Source organism: Aethalodelphis obliquidens, unplaced genomic scaffold (genome assembly GCF_003676395.1).
Source record: "Aethalodelphis obliquidens isolate GAN/ISIS:26980383/991018 unplaced genomic scaffold, ASM367639v1 scaffold1, whole genome shotgun sequence".
Classification (NCBI taxonomy): Eukaryota; Metazoa; Chordata; class Mammalia; order Artiodactyla; family Delphinidae; genus Aethalodelphis; species Aethalodelphis obliquidens.
In genome coordinates, this window is record NW_020837945.1 from 75,013,023 (window position 1) to 75,031,132 (window position 18,110).

Below are 18,110 nucleotides of genomic sequence, written 5' to 3' on the forward strand. Positions count from 1 at the left end.
AAAATGAAACCCATGTTTTCATCATGTAAAATTACACTTCTCCCTTTAAAACTCTCCTTTTTTCATGATACATAAAATATTGAAAGGGCCCAACTGCAAACTTAACCGTTGGGAATCTATGTATATGTACACACGTATCTTCATAGATTTCTTGAGGACTTCCTGGAATAATTTTGGCTGGAAGCAGATTAGAGAGAGGAAGAAGAAGCTAAGCTTATTTTCCATCTAAAAATTAATTTAGAAGATAGTTATAACCATACTTGCCTTTTAATTAGGTGTATAAATTTTTAATAAAATTAATAAATAGAAGCCACAGAGCAGCAATACCCTAAAAGTGGTCCATTGTCTAGTACTCCCATAAGACCATCTGTTAAAAATGGATACTGTGGTCAAATGAATTTGAAAAATGCAAATAATATAGTCCCTTGAAAATTTACAATCCATATTAGCTTTTTACAGCTCTGAGGTGTCCTGCCGTCAAGATAAATGCATTTTCCAAGCTATTTTAATACACAGTCTTTTAAATTTTTCATGGAACACACTTTGGAAAATCATGCCACAGATAATACTTTTTAAAAGATCAATAAGAAGTATTTAAAAAATTATGACTACATTGAAAACCGAGAAGTAAGAGCAAGCAAACGAGTCTTCGCTTGTGGTACTGTCAGGTCTAGACTTGTGCTTTAAACAAACACAAAAGCAGGCATAAAACGTGAAGTAACTGTTTCCAGACATTGGATAACAGGCAGTTCAAGAATCTGACTCCTAAGAGAAGAAAAAGTCATTAAGTGAGCCCTTGATGGATGGATGGCCTTTAGCCTGGGGCACTGTCTGGGAGGGGGAGGGGAAGCCCAAGCAGTTTCACTGAGCTGACTGAAGAGCAGAGATCAGAGTAGAGATGCTGCGGCAGCTGGGACTTGTGGGCTAGGGTACCAGGAGCAGGGAGTCACACAGAGAAGGAGCTCAAGAAATCCACCTATTGGTCCTCTTATCTTCGTCCAAATACAATTCTTACACACAGCGCGGCTCAGTGAGACTGGCAGAAAACAGCTATTGATGTTCTGTGATCTCACAGGAGGTTTTGGACTTCCCACAGAGCACGACCATCCTGAGTGAAGAGACTTTGTTGAACACTGTGGGCTTTACCCTGGGAGCCAGTGGGACCAGGCTCTCCACTAAGGGCTGCACTAGACCCCATCTAACAAAGCTTAAAAACAAGCCTCCAAGGTATCCCGCTGATCTGGCAGTCAACTATTCCTGCCGTAAAAAAATTCAGCACTCCTTCCTGGAAGAAAAACAACCAGACTCTTAAAAAGGCAGCATTTCCAATATCTAGCATATAATTTAAAAATTACTAGGTAGTTATCTTAAAAAAGCCAAAAAGATGTGGCCCATAACAGGGGGACGTGAGTAGTAGTCAATAGGAACAGACCCAGAGATGACTGAGGGGTTGAAATTAGCAAACAAATGCTTAAAACAGCTCTTCTATTTAGGTTTATAGACTTCAAGGAAGATAGACATAATAAGTGAACAAATGGAAATAAACTGAAAACTCCCATTATGCTTGCAGGTACATATTATTCCTTTCAGCAAAGACTTTTTAAATCATCTAGTTATTAATTATCAATACTTTCTATAGGAAAGTTTTCAGTCTTATATTGAGATTCTGTACTTGAATTTTGCAGATTTTGAGAGTTTAAAAGAACCCCCAGAGCAGTTTTAAAAAATCCTATAAGCTGTGTCTGAAAAACACATAGAAATCATATCTAGACATATTAGAACTTGGCTGTTAATGGCAAGTTATAAATGATTCATTAGCTGGCTAACTATGGGAAGTCAAAAAGAAAGTGAGAAGCAATGAGAGAAAATAGTTCAAAACTAAAATACGAAGCAAGAGCAAGTAGTTGAGAAAGATGGTCCGCCATAGAAGAGTTTCATAAAATTTCATCTTCAGTCAAAGCCAGCTCTTCACATTCCAGGAGACATTAGCCTCCCCAGATTTGATCTTTCTAATTCGGCTGCCGGTAAGCATGGCAGAGCTCCAACTTTTGTAGACAAGCTTCTGTTGCAAATCTTATAAGATCCTCTAGATCTTGGGTCAGGAAGGTCAAACAGGTACTGCCAAATGAGTGTGTGTGTGTGTGTTGTGTATAAAGAGGTGTTGTGTCCTATAGCCTGTAGATTGTCCTTGCAGGAATGAAGTTCCACCTCTACTCCTGAACACAGTGCTATAACAAGGGCAGGGTGGGGGGACTGGGCAGAGCTGTGGTCCATCCTGAAAGGGGTGGTATATGATCACTGATATGGTTTACAATCACTAGCACATGGTAGTAATAAAAAAGTAGGTTGATTTTTGTTGGTTTTAGTATTTTTAAAATTCTCTATAGGGATTATTTCCACTGCCCCCTCTCTCAAAACGTATCCCACTGCCTGAATAGTTTGCTTGTTACTTTCACAGGCCATCCTGTATTTAATCAGGCATTAAATAGTCAATTGGGGTAGTGCTCTTACACTCTTTGCTCTGCAGCAGACTTCATTAAAGGACTGAGTTTATCTCCAGGGCTTTAACCTGTATTATATGGACCTATTTTTAATTGTCTTCAACAGATAAAATGTTCCCCTGCATAGATTCTAAGAATGATTTTATAGAAAATCTGGTAAATTTAACACCGTTCTATTTATATAGCAACACGTAAATCATTTAAAAATTTATTTCATTTAAATCTCTTAGTGCTTTTCTATCCTTATACACACAGATGGATATTATTATTTTCATTTGACACATGTTGAAACTAAGGCCCAGAAAGTGATTGTCTAAAGTACCAAAGTTCCTTAATGACAGTGAGGGGACTAGACTCCAGCCTCTTATTACCCACCTCTTTTCTTTTTACTGAATTATACTACATCACTTATATGTCTATTCAAGTTAATTACCCCCTTTTAATAAGAGACTATCAAGAAAAGTATTTGGGGGGATATATGTATATGTATAGCTGATTCACTTTGTTATGAAGCAGAAACTAACACACCATTGTAAAGCAATTATACTCCAATAAAGAGACTTAAAAAAAAAGTATTTTGTAAATTTAGATTTTTATCTTTAACATTCCCATTTAACCAGTAGGAAAGCCAGAGCTCAGGGATGTTAACCAGCTTGCAGGAAATAGATGGTTCATTGACAGGACAGGGAGCAGGTCCTCTATTTTGTTCATTGCACCACGGCCAACCTGGGCTCTGGGCTTTTGCAGGATCACTGGTTTCCATAAGTCCTAGGAAAGAGAATTTTACATCCAGGAATAACAGAGTCATAACAAACATTATATAAGATAATTAGATCTCCTGGTGTCTTTGCTGCTTTAAATATCTTAGATCAAGCTGCAGTTAAATGCCCTAAGGCAGGGAGTTAAGCTCTATACCAAGACAAAGGTCTAACAACTGAGACTGGGAGTGTGTCTTGTACGGATGAAAGACTGGCCCACCATGAATGGCTCGCCTTGTGGCGGGAATGCAAAGGTGGGAGGAAGTGATCTGGAGGAAAGTCTTCTCTCCCTGGGCCAGAAGGATGGTGGAAAAAGGAAGGTACACAGGGCACAAAGACAGTTGGGGGTAGTGGGCAGACCCATGTGTCCTGACTTCTCAGCTCTGGGCTTCAGCCTGCAGAGAGGAGATGTATTAGTTAAGCTCTGGTGAAGCCTGAGAGCAGAGCAAACATTGTCCATTCCCATTTCAGACTCTGGAAAGAGATCCCCTGGTGGGCTGAATTCCACATACCGACCGTGTCAAAATAAATTTGGCGATGGGTGGCGCTCGGGCGCGAGGGGCGATGGGCGGGGGGCAGGGGCATGGGGTGGGGCGGGCCGTTAGGTCGCTCTCCCTGCTGGGAAGTGTAGTTTCTCCCTCCGGGTTTTTCTGGGGTGGGGAGGTTCTGGGCTACCTCCGCGTAGCTACCCCGCACGCCCTCCCCACCTCGGTCACGGCTCTGCGCGGCCGGTCTGCGCATGATAGGCTGAGGTTCCTTCGGCCAGTTTCCCGGGACTTCGAGAGGGGACGGGGCGGGGGTGGGGACCTGGGGCACTGGCGGCTGCCGTTTCGGTCGCTGACAGCCAGCCCTACAGCCCCAGCCCTTACAACACGCTCGGCCTCCCCGCTTTTCAGAGCACCCCCTCCCAGGATAAGACACCGAATCGGGCCGGAGGGGCAGATCCTCTGACCACTTTTTTCCCCTCCTCTTCAGCGCCTTCCCCTTCCCATCCCTGAGCCCGGCCTTCCTGGGTTTCCAGCCGGCCCCTCACCCTCAAAGCAGACGCGGGATTGGAGGAGGGAGTTTGGCCAGGGATGGGACTTAACAAACTCCTTGGGGACCTTGATTCCCAGGGAAGAATGGCAGTGATCCAGTACGGATTGGGGGCCCAGTCAAGCAGCCCAGAAAGAGGGAGATTATACAAATAGATGTAAAGACCCACTTAACAACATGTGTGAACCTGTATACAAGACTGGGACAGGATACGAGGTGCGAAGAATCCAGTTTCAACTTACCAGAAAAAGATGCCATCTCAATCTTGGTTTGTGTTTATTTTCCGCTGACCCTGTGGGTGAAGATATCCTTGACCATTACTCCATCTGAATATGTTCCAGCTCATCCGATGTTACATCACCAGGTTGAAAGGTATGGAGATCACCACAAGGATTTGGAGAAGAGTCCTAATAGTTATTAAAATTCTGGACTAGATCTACTAGGAAATGTAGATGGACTATAAAGCACTTGCCCAACAAACTGCTCACGAAGTTTTAGGTTACTATCAAGAAACATCAGGCTGGGGCTTCCCTGGTGGCGCAGTGGTTGAGAGTCCGCCTGCTGATGCAGGGGACACGGGTTCGTGCCCCGGTCCGGGAGGATGGGCCCGTGAGCCATGGCCGCTGAGCCTGCGCGTCCGGAGCCTGTGCTCCGCAAAGGGAGAGGCCACAACAGTGAGAGGCCCGCGTACGGTAAAAAACAAAAAAAGAAAAAGAAACATCAGGCTGGGAAGTGGTTAAGACTTCATGAACTTATTTGTGCATTTTTATTCCCCTTTGAGAAAAAGATAACTGTTTCCAGCAAGGCTTCTAAAAAATTCCATGGAAATCTATATCGTGTTGAAGGAATAATTCTGGAGTAAACATCTAAACTATCTGATTTCCTCTACAAACCTGAAAACAGAATTACATGGGACAAATCATTGAAAAGTGTACAACATGGTACAAAAAATGGATTTGGACACATTCATGTGTTATACCATTACACAAAGTTTTGCCATATCCCCCCGAGATTTTATCGACTTAGTGTGTTTGAAGCACTACAAAGGGAATATGGATATTATCAGTTCTTCTAGTGTGTATTTTCCAGCATATCCTCCAGCTTCAAATTATATTCGTGGTTGTAACCATGCTTGTGGCTATATGTGTTCACCTCTGCCAGAGAACCCAGCGTATTCCAAACTAGTGATGTTTGTCCAGAAAGAAATGAGAGGAAAATTGGCCCCGTCAATAATTTAAGCAACCATGTCTTCCAATTTAGTAAGCTTCATCCTCAATGTAAAAGATGGAATAAAGGCAAACAAAATTCCCAGGAAGTGGATGTCATCATAATGGGCATTCATCATTCCTAAAGAAGAAATGAGGCCATTGAAAATCATGTGTGACAGTTACTGCCTTTTACTTCTAAGTCAATATGCATAAATACTGTTACACTATTCTAAACAGTATTCTTGAACAAACTACTGAAGGTACTTTGTGAAAATGAGAGCTCATAGTTGTACAAGAGAAGCATTAAATATAGCTTTTAATCTCGAAAAAATAAATAAATTTGGCAACACAATTAGATAGAGAAAGGCCATGATATTTAGTTTCTCTAAGCAGCTCTAAATCCTCATTTAGAATATACCACATTATTTCTATTTAAATACTAAGCACTTTTAGATGATCTGAAGAAACCCATGAGGCCAGGGACTCCTATAGATGTAGACCTACATTACGCCCTAGAAGGAAATCTCAAGAATGGCTGATTTTTTGAGGCAGATGACTTGCCCCAGGGCCATATAGCAAGGGGAGGGGAAACTCCACAGTAAAAGTTGGACTGAACTGCTTGTTTCAGGGGGCCAGAGAGAGGGCATAGAGACTCAGAAGCGTCTAAAATGTGAGTAAGAGCTAAGATAATGTAGGGGCAGCCAGGGAGCGTCACTAGATTAACCAAGCTCAGAGAGAAACCAAGCCCAGAGAGAAATACCGGTTGATGGTAGATATTAGCTGCAATCAGTGACAAAGACAATGCCTCAGAAACCAGAGGAAGCAGCAGATGGTGCAAGGAAACCATGTGGACCTGCTGATTCTCCTGCCTTCCTCCATATCAAGATGTCACATAATCCCTTTTTCTCCACTCACACAAGCACCTCAAACTCCCAATCTTTTTTTTTTTTTTTTTTGGTTAGACATATTCTTTTTTTTTTTAAACTGAGGTATAGCTGATTTGCAATATTATGTAAGTTTTAGGTATACAGCATAGTGATTCACAAGCAGATAATCTTAGAGAAACAGAAGCAAGGGAAAGGCAGGTAGTGTATTTTGCCTTAAAGTAGAACGTTATCTCTAGGAACTGTTTAAATCATGGCATCCAATTAGAATTTTTTTTTTTAATTTTGAAATTATCTCAAACTTACGGAAGAGCTGCAAGTATCATACAAAAACTTTTCCCCCTCTGAACTATTTGAGAATATGTTGCTGACATAATACTTTTTTAATCTCCCCACCAATATTTCCAAAACACAAGAAAATTCTTCCCCATGAACACAGCACAACCATTAAAATCAGGAAATTCACATTCATAAGTTGCCACCATTTCCTCCTCGGGCTTGATTCAAATTTCACCAATTGTTACAATAATGTCCTTTATCCTTTATAGCAAAAGGATACAGTTCGGAATCACACAATGCATGTCTCTTTAATTATTTCTATTTGAAACACTTTCGTGGCCTTGAAGTTTTGAAGATTACTGCTTAGTTATTTGGTAGAATATCCCTCAATTTATGTTTCCTGATGTTTCCTCACAACTAGATCTAGGTTTTTCATCTCCGGCAGGAATATCACAGGAGTGGTGCTGTGTTCTTCTCATTGCGTATGATCTTCAATGTGTTCCATTACTGTTGATGTGCACTTTGATCACTCAGTTAGAGTCTGCCAGACTTACCCACTGTAAAGCTGATCTTTTCCCCTTTGTAATTAACAGGCATTTCAAGGTACCTTGAAATTATATAAATATCCTCTTCTTCCTCACACTTTCAGTTTATTCATTTATTGACTCATAGTCAACATGTATATAATGTGGCTTATAGTCTTTTACTATCATTGCTTATTTTGATGCTCTGTGTCCTTCTGATGTGTCCACATCATTCTTTGAGCACTTCCTTAGCTTTCTAGCACAACCAGATGCTCTAAGCTCTAACACTTACCCTGCTTGGACCCACCAATTTTTATTCAGGATCGAAATGGTCAGGAGAGGAAGAGAAGGAAAGGACAAGCTGGCAAGTTCCAAGTTCAAGCAGACAAGCTAATTTCTATCCTCATTATCTCCCTATCCAACGTGTGGGATTTAAAAGGAGACAAAATCAACTGCTTACCCTCTGCTAATGGGAATGGGAATGTGAAGAAATTTAAAACCTTGCTACCTGTATCTTATAAGCGAGACCTGTGTTCACAGCTCCCTGAGACTGTCAGTTTTTGGTTGGTTACTTACGTTACACCTTTTGTTCCCTCTTCTGTAGTGTTTAGCAACAGATCTTTGAAGCAGAGCAGTAACATGAACCTGTTTTACAATCTTCAATAATGGAAGAACTGGTGACATGGTAATACTTTTCTAATGTCAGTTGGAGAGATGGCCACAAAAAGGAAGGTAGAATGGAGGAGTCACCGAAAAGGTAAACAAGACCCAAACTCTGAAGTTTGTTTAGGCAAAAACAAATGATGGAGAAAACCAAGACTTGTCCAGAACCAAAAGGAGACCTGGGCTTAAGAAGCTTGAGAACCAGGGGACAGTGTGGCTTCCAATAGCAGCTTGTCACCACTTCTCCACTATTTCCTAGAGATTATGAACCAGGGGGCAACACTTAGTATTTCTGTACTCTCAAAGGAGCTGCTTTTTAAAATGAAAATACACCCTAGGAATAATAAAATTTTAACAATATTTCTTCTCTAGAGAATGGCATTTTGAAAGATATTCATTATCTAAGTTTTTACATTTCTGATATGTTGGAATTTTTACTATGTATTATTTTGTAATCAGAAAAATTGCAGACATGTAAGAAATAGAAAGAATAAAATAATGGATGAGGAACTAGGTAGTTTCATTAAAATATTGCATGCAGTTTTTTCCTTTTTTCTGAAGTATAATGTTATGCTTAGTAAAATGTGTAAATCTTAGGTGTAAAACTGGGGAATTTTTACATGTGTATACTTTCCAGCAACCACCATCTAGATCAAGATAGAGAATATTTCTATCACCTAAGAGAATTTCTTCCTACCTCTTCCCAGCCAATCCACCAACCAAGGTCACCACCACTTTGACTTGTATCACATAGATTAGGGTCAGGAAGCAGCCTTCAGCTCTGACTTGACCACTAATGTATAGTGCCAATCTATACAAGTCCCTCTTCCTCTGTGTGTCCCAGGAAATAGACTAAATGACCTTTATGCATCCTTTCAGTTCTACTATTCCAGGAAAGAAATGATAAGTAATGTCTTTTCCCCAAGGGTCCTTAGTAAATGAGCAGTAAAAAGCATCTCCCAACTTCCAGACCTAACTCCATCTACTAAGCCAGAGGGCTTCTGTATAAATTAGGTCCTAAAGTTGAATCAAGTAGAGTTATTTAAAAGAGAAGGTGATATTGAATTCTGAAATATTAGATTAATGCTTCTTTTTTTTTTTTTTTTTTTTTTTTACTATTTACTACACACCGAACATCACTTTGGCAGGCAATCAGCTCAGCTCAGGAGACAATGATGGTCACAGCAGTTCCTGCTCCTTGGTCTAGTGAAGGAATGAAAACACAGCCCAATCTCATTTAGTGTGGAATCTAAAAAAACTGAACTCATATATACAGAGAATAGATTGGCTGCCAGAAGCTGGGGGTGGGGGTGGGCAAAAGGGGTGAAGGTGGTCAAAATTTCCAGTTATAAGATAAATGAATCCTGGGATTGTGTACAGCATGGTAGCTGTAATTAATAATACTGTATTGCATATTGAAAGTTGCTAAGAGAGGAGATCTTAAAAGTTCTCATCACAAGAAAAAAAATTTGTAACTATGGGAGGTGATGGATGTTAACTAGACTTATCATGGCAATCATTTCACAATATATACATATATCATGTCATTATGTCGTACACCTTAAACAAATACAATATTATATGTCAATTATATCTCAATAAGACTCGAAGAAGGAAAAAAAAGAAACACAGGTCTAAGTGACTGTAATGGAAGGAAGAATTTCTCGGGGCCTCAAGAGAGAAACCAAATTCTAAGAAGGGAGAAAACTCACTTTCAGCTGGGTGAAACAGGTCATGAGAACACCTTTATGGAGGGGGTTGACCAGAAAGCTGGATGAGAACAGGCTTTATGGAGGGGGTTGACCAGAAAGCTGGACTTTGAATGAAGAGCAACAGTTGGATACATAGAAATTTTGTTCTAAAAATGTCCAAATCTCACAGAAGATGATAGGCTCTATTCTCCAGAGCATTCACAGTGTATTCTTTTTTCATCAAGATTAATGGTTTTGTGCTGAGGTCTTCATAGATTTTACCTGATTTATATCTGCAAATAAACAAGCCCTCACTAGGGAAACTATATTTGTGTAACAGACTGATATCAACAGATCCTTCATATGTCATATCAACAAATCAAGATTTATAAAGAAAGTCATGTGTCCAGAGAGCCTTCAAATCAGTGATTCCACTCACAATCCTCTAGGCTATGTTCTGTCCACCTGGAGGGCTCTAAGGTTTTCTGGTTGGGCTGGACAGTAGATGGCTTTCACCAATGCCGAGGAGTCCCTCATCTCCTGGAGGAAAATAGTTCATCATAAATGCTGTCTCTTCCTTGTATTGCTGGTGTGAGATCTTCCTTCATGATTTGACATTTGTGTTATTAACTCTGAAAGCACTGAGTGACCAGAGACCTCACTTCCTCACCAGTTTCCATGTCAAAAGCCATGTCCTGAGATCTTCAGATTCAAGCTCACTTGGGGTGCTCCTCTGTGTGAAAAAATCCCTTTATGAAGGCAATGAATCAGAAACCACATGGCTGAGCTCTCCAGGGAAGACTGGGAAAGGGCAAGTCACAATGATTGATTTTCTTATATCTATTTATTCATTTTAAATAATATGGTTTAAAGATTATTAACTGTAGATTACCCATAATTCAAATTGCATTATCTGAAGCTCTTTATTACTAATAAAAGGAAATCATTTCCTTTTTAATAAACATGCACCGAGCTCTACTTATGTGCTAGGAGTTGATATTCTATGAAAATGCAAAAGACAGATCATAGTTTCTCATTATTACATATCCGAATTCTTTGAACAGTTATCAAGCATCTTTTATGTCCAAGGCACTTTTCTTTTTTCTTTTCTTTTTTTTACCTTTTTATTTTATATTAGAGTATAGCCGATTAACAATGTTGTGATAGTTTCAGGTGCATAGCAAAGTGACTCAACCATACATATACAGGTATCCATTCTCCCCCAGACTCCCCTCCCATTCGGGCTGCCAAATAACATTGAGCAGAGTTCCCTGTGCTATATAGTAGGTCCCCAAGGCACTTTTCTAGGTGCAAGGGAAAGAGATAGGTGAGCCAGAGACCCTCAGGTGTCATCTCTTACAATTCCCCCATTTTTTAGATGAAGAAGTCATAGCTCAGAGAGGTTATTTAATTTTACCAAGGTCACATAGCTAGTAAGTTGCAAAGCCCAGATTGTTCTCTCCTAGATTAGTAGGTTTTTCCATTACCCAAAAAAAAAAAAAAAAAAATTGCCTTTTTTATAGGAATAAAAGCAAACCTGACAGATGTTTTCCTGAAATGGGCCTATGGTTTGATAGACTAAGAACTGTTGACTAAGGAAATCACATTATCTCTTCTCAAGAAAACAGTATGGATGACATTGGATTCACCCAGAACACAGAGTCAGTTTGCACAGGTTGGATGGGAGAGTCTCACTCACCCAGCTCAGTCCATTAGGAAAGAATACATATTGCTGAGAGCAGGACATTTTGCTATGGGGTTCAATTTGTAAGAATTTATTTATAACAAGTAAAAATGGAAAGAACCAGAATATGATTTGTTCCCAAAAGGGACAATTGCTACCCATTGTGTAATGGCAGTTGCCCTAAGTCAGCTGCATAACTGGAACCAGAAATAGTTTGGAGCTAATCAATACTTTTTTTCCTTCATATTCTACCTCAGTCTTCATCAGTTGAAATGTGACTGCTGCTATCATCCAGGTATATATAAAATAGATAAGCAACAAGGATTTACTGTATAGCATAGGGAACTATATTTACTATCTTATAATAACCTATATTGGAAAATAATCTGAAAAACATATACATATAATTGAATCACTTTGCTGTACACCTGAAACTAACACAATATTGTAAACCAATTATACTTCAATTGAAAAATTTAAAAAACACTAAATCTCTCTCAAAGTTCATACTTGATCTCTAGATTTAAAATTCCCTTTTGCACCCAAGAACTTTCCTTAACACATAAGTGAAAGAACTGCTGATATTTATTGAGTGTTTACTACATTCTAAGCATGTCCTAAATACTTTACAATATTTTAAATAATCCTCTCAAACAAACCTATGAAATGGGTATTTTTAGTATATCCATTTTACAAAGAGGAAACCAAGGAACAAAACCATGAAAATTTGTCCCAGGCCACACTGCTAGTCAGTGATAGAGCTGGGACAGGAACCCAAGCAGTCTTGCTTTATAGACAAATTCTTTTTTTTTTTTTTTTGGAAGTCCAAGTTTCCTCAGTCTTAAGAGGGAACCACAGGGAAAGGTGATCTTAGATATTGTTTTATCTGGATGTGATGTCATGTTTGGTATTTCTGTCATCTTGCTACTAGCTTTAGGGTGAAGCAATGTTCTCTTTAACATTATGAACTGCCAAATAAACTATAGACAAATTCTTAATCATCAGTGGTAATGACATATGTGAAGAAATAAATGAAGATTTGGCCTTAATGCTTGCAAGGGACGATAATAGCTCCAACTCGCTGTTGGATCTGGATCAGGAGGTGGTGCACTGAAATATCACGTGGCCGGCAGAGCCAGAGGACAGGTGAAAGCCCTGGTCTAGGGAGGGCTGAGCAGCAAGCCATGGAAACTCACTTCTGCCAGCAAGTCCCACAGGCAAGCATGAATCAGGGTGAGGGTCAAGGCCTCAAGGCCCAAAGCTCTTTGGGCACTAGAGACAAAGCGAAGAAAGGAGTGAAGTTTATGCATCTGCCCCATCCCGTCTAAGAGATCAGTCATCTCTCAGCATTGTGCCTCCCTGCCTTTCCGTTTCTCAAAGGATAGGGTCACATCTGCAGGCGAGGCCTTGGTTGAGATGGGAAAATATTGCCTCTCTCCGTCCCACCCCACACAATCAAGAGTGATTGAGTGAGCAGGAGGATTCCAGACGAATAATAGGAGGAGGGCTGGAGTGCCCAAGGTTCGATTTCATTTACCAAAGGATGAAAGGTTTATAGGTGGACCACCTGGTTTAATGGCATCAGGTTAGGGAAGACACACCGACACCAGAGTAAAATTTGTAATAACACACTTTACTTCGTGGATTAAACAATCACATGCTCAGAGTAAATTTTGCAGTAACACATTTTACTCAGTGTATTAAACAGTTACACATGGTTTGTAGACTTTAGCTTGAAGAGTCCTTTAAGCAATACAAAACTTTCTAAATGCACATTTATTAAAATCAAGAATAAAGACCAGAATCAATAAAGAGAAAAATAAAATTATATTCTACCAAGCATAAACATCGTTTATAATAAGAATTGGAAAAACAGCATTAAAATTTTTCTGCTTAGTAGAATAAGATACAATTTCCACTTTCTGGATAATGTAATTGCAAGGTGGAAGGGAAATTTTTACATATGAGAACCCAGAGCCTCATCTGCCCCAGGCCACATAACCTCTCTCTCTCTCCCGCCTCCACTAAGATGTGTTCGGTCTCACAGGGTATATATTATGCAAATGAAGTAATGGATGAGAGGACAGGAAACTCAGAAAAGATTTCTTGATTTATATTGGAAAAAGATAATATAAAATGGACTCCTTCCTTAAAATATATCTTTGAACACCCCTGTACGCCCTTCCCCATCCCATTCCCATCCTACAAAGATAACCTACAAAGGTAAGGTCCATCTTAATAGTCTTACCATATATGTATTTATTTCTAAAAATATATTGTTTAATTTGGATGTTTTGAACATTGGGCAAATGAAATCAGATTTTACGTGCTTTTCAGCAACATGCTTTGTACATTCCCTCTCAGTTCCTAAGGTACATCTGTGTAGCTGGAGTTCATTCATATTTGTTTTTCTATTGTGTAAGATTCTACTACAAGCCTCATGCACATTTTCTTTGTTCATTATCCTTTGGACTGATATTTGGTTGGTTTCAGCCTTTTGCTTTATATGTGATGCTTTCTGTGAGCCACCTTGTACATGAATCTTGGTGCACACATATGTGAATAACTTCCAGATATGTATGTGGGACTAGCATTGCAGAATTGTGAAGGATGCATGTCTTCAGCTGCACTCCATAATGTCATTTGCTTAATCAATTACTGAGAGAAATGAGCTAAAATCTCCCACAGTGATGATGAATTTTAAAATTCCTCTTTGAAGTTCTAGCAATTTTGGCTTTATAACCTTAAATTGAGAGAAGATTCCCTTCACATTTACTGTGAATTTGTGAATAATGACATGTTTGAGTTTATTTATATTGCTTTATTTTCTTATTTTTGCTTTTTCCGTGGCCTTTCCCCCTCTTTTCTTGACTTCTTTCTGATTTATTGAAATTATAGAGGTTTCCTCATCTAAAATGTGACGCAATTATGCCTTTACCTATAAGCAAATCCCTGTGGCAATAAGACCTTTTGGCAATTCCTTCCATTAAGAAGTGAAAGAGAATCTAGTGCCAGTTCTAAGTCAAGGCCAGGAGTCAGAAAACTACAGCCCACTGGCCAAATCTGGCCTGCAGCCCATTTTTGTAAGTAAAGATTTATTGGAACACAGCAAAGCTCATCCACTTACATATTGGCTATGGATGTTTTCTTGACAAAATGGCATAGTTGAGTGGTCTAGTCCATAAAGCCTGAGATATTCACTGTGTGGATCTTTACAGAGAAAGTTTGCCAACCTCTGGTCTAGGCTTTCATTCATTCTGTTGCAACTTGTCTAGTTGCCAAGTGAAAAGAGCATACTAGTCTGCTGGAGGATAAGAAACCACATAGAGCAGAGATGAGCTGTCCTAGGTAAGATGGATTCAGACCAGGCAGCTCCCAGGGACCAAGCACCTGATGACATCGCATAAGCGATTCCATTCAAGAACAGCTAAACTAGCCCAGATTAGCAGAACTGCCCAATTCATTCACAGGCTCATGAGCAATAACAAATTATTATTGTCTTAAGGCACTAAGTTTTAGGCTAATTTGTTACACAGCCAATACAGAAGGTTTGCTTTGGTTTGGTTTGGTTTGGTTTTTTTACTCTCGTTTTATTTTTCCCATTAGCAATTGGAAGTTATGTGCTCTATTACCATTTTTTTAATTCTGTTAGTGCTCGCTATAAAAATTTTAATATGCAAAGTTTAATCATTATCTTTTCCTTCCTCATAAACAATGCAAGAACCTCAGATGACTTTAACTCTGATCAGCTTCCTCCCAACTGATATGCTATTATTGTACAGAATTTTGGTTCTACCTTATTTATTTAATTCTACAAGTTAGACATTATTACTGTTAATTACTATTTTATACTGTTGATTTTTTGTTTAGATTTACTCATATATTTATCTATGTCTTTGCTCATTATTCCTTCTTGTACCTCAAACCTTCCAGCTTTGTGAATACCTTGTATTAAGAGTTGGTTATTGTCACATTCTCTTGTTTTATTTAATCTGAAAATGTTTTATTTTACCCTCATTATTGGAAGATATTTTTATGAAGTGTTCAATTTTGGAATGACAGTTATTTTCTCTCAATATCTTCGAGACATTATTCCACTCTTTTCTGGCTTGCATTTTTTTTTTTTTCCTTGAGAAGCCAACTGCCATTTTAATATTCATTCCTCTTGGAAAATCTGCCTTTTCTCTCCATATCAATAGGTAATCTGTCTTCTCCCTTCTTGTCTTTGTTTCTGCTATGCTGAGTCTACTTGTGGATTTTTTATTTATACTCTTCAGAATTTTTTCAGTTTTCTGAAATGAGGACTGCTTTTTTAATACATTTGAAACTCTCACATGTTAACTCCCTTCTATTGCTTCAGTGCTCTTCTTTTGTACTTTAGTTAGAAGTATGCCAAGCCTTCTCACTGTCTTCCATGTCACTCACTGTCATATTTTCTGTTACTTTTCTTCTCTGAGAAGCATTTTGAATAATTTTTTCTATCTTTCAGTTTACTGATTCTTTCTTGTTTATATTAAATCTGCTAGAACATATATTAAAATTTTTAAATTTTTCATGGTCTCAAGAAGAGATTCCCATACCCATTAGAACTCACTTCCCTTTCCTCTGTCCCCTAGAGCCTTGCAATCATTTATTTACCTTCTTTCTCTACTGATTTGACTCTTCTGGACATTTCATATAAATGGAATCATATAACATATGGTCTTTTTGTCTGATTTCTTTCAGTTAGCATTATGTCTTCAAGAGTAATCCCTGCTATAGCATGTAACAGTATTTCATTCCTTTTTATTGCTGAATAATATTCAGTTGTATGGATGGATCACATGTTGTTTATTTATTCGTCAGTTGATAGACCCTTGAATTGTTTCTACTTTGTAGCTATTATGAGTAAAATGGTTTTGATTGCTATGAACATTAATGTACAAGTCTTTGTTTAGATGTATGTTTTCAATTCTCTTGGGTATATGCCTAGGAAGGAAATTGCTGGATCATATGGTAACTCTATGTTTAACTTTTTTAAAACTCCCAGATTGTTTTTCACAGAGGCTAACAGTTTTACGTTCCCCCAGCAGTATATGAGGGTTCCAATTTCTCCACATCCTTACCAACACTTGTTATTTTCCACTTTTTTTTTTAATAGCGTTCCTACTGTCATGAAGTGGTACTTCATTGTGGTTTTGCTTTGCATTTCCCTAATAATTAATGATGTTGAGCAACTTTGCATGTGCTTATCTTCTCTGGAATAATGTCTGTTTCAGTGCTTTGCCCATTTTTTTAAACTAGGTTGTTGTCTTTGTTGTTATATGATTTCTTTATATATTCTGTATACTAAACCCTTATCACATATATAATTTTCAATTATTTTCTTTTATTATGTGGGTTTTTTCACTTTCTTGCTTGTGTCCTTTAATGAACAAAAGTTTTTAATTTTGATGAAATCTAATTATCTATTTTTTCTTTTGTGACTGTGCTCCTTTGAAACCACCAGATTATAATGTGCCTAAAAAACTGCATCCTTCACGTAATTTCTTTTTTTTCTACCCAGAAGAGATTTATTAAATTATTTGAAAGAACTATTAGTTGCTCAAATAAGGAAGTGTTTAACTTTCAGAACATTCCTATAAATGAACCAAATGTGATAACAGGTACAAAAGCACTATAAAAAGCACTGTAGGAGACCTTCAAGATGGCGGAGGACTAAGACGTGGAGATCACCTCCCTCCCCACAAATACATCAGAAATACATCTACATGTGGAACAACTCCTACAGAACACCTACTGAACACTGTCAGAAGACCTCAGACTTCCCAAAAGGCAAGAATCTCCCCACGTACCTGGCTGTGTGGATGACAGTGTCTTGGTGCTCTGGCCATGTGTCAGGCCTGTGCCTCTGAGGTGGGAGAGCCGAGTTTAGGACATTGGTCCACCAGAGACCTCCCAGCTCCACGTAATATCAAATGGCACAGACCTCCCAGCTCCATGTAATATCAAATGGCACAGATCCCAGAGATCTCCATCTCAACATTAAGACCCAGCTCCACTCAACAACCAGCAAGCTACAGTGCTGGACACCTTATGCCAAACAACTAGCAAGACAGAAACACAACCCCACCCATTAGCAGAGAGGCTGCCTAAAATAATAATAAGTTCACAGACACCCCAAAACACATCACCAGATGAGGTCCTGTCAAGCTCCAGTCTCATCCACCAGAACACAGGCACCAGTCCCCTCCATCAGGAAGCCTACAAAACCCACTGACCCAACATTACCCACTGGGGGCAGACACCAAAAACAAAGGAACTACGAACCTGCAGCCTGCAAAAAGGAGATCCCAAATGCAGTAAGTTAAGCAAAATGAGAAGACAGAAAAACACACAGCAGATGATTAGCAAGGTAAAAACTCACCAGACCAAACAAATGAAGATGAAATAGGCAGCTTACCTGAAAAATAATTCAGAGCAATGATAGTAAAAATGATCCAAAATCTTAGAAATAGATTGGAGGAAATAAAAGAAACTTTTAACAAGGACCTAGAAGAACTAAAGAGCAAACAAACAATGATGAACAACACAATAAATGAAATTAAAAATTCTCTAGAAGGAATCAATAGCAGAACAACTGAGGCAGAAGAATGGATAAGTGACCTGGAAGATAAAATAGTGGAAATAACTACCGCAGAGCAGAATAAAGAAAAAATAAATGAAAAGAATTGAAGACAGTCTCAGAAGCTTCTGGGACAGCATTAAATGCACCAACATTTGAATTATAGGGGGTCCCAGAAGAAGAAGAGTAAAAAAAGGGACTGAGAAAATACTTGAAGAGACTATAATTGAAAACTTCCCTAATATGGGAAAGGAAATAGTCAATGAAGTCCAAGAAGCA

The 18,110-nt window shown here is 38.8% G+C and overlaps 1 pseudogene; it reads left to right on the forward strand.

Moving 5' to 3' along the window:
- Positions 1 to 4,544: 4,544 nt before the first annotated feature.
- On the forward strand, positions 4,545 to 5,656 carry LOC113627980 (stAR-related lipid transfer protein 6-like; annotated as a pseudogene).
- Positions 5,657 to 18,110: the final 12,454 nt, after the last annotated feature.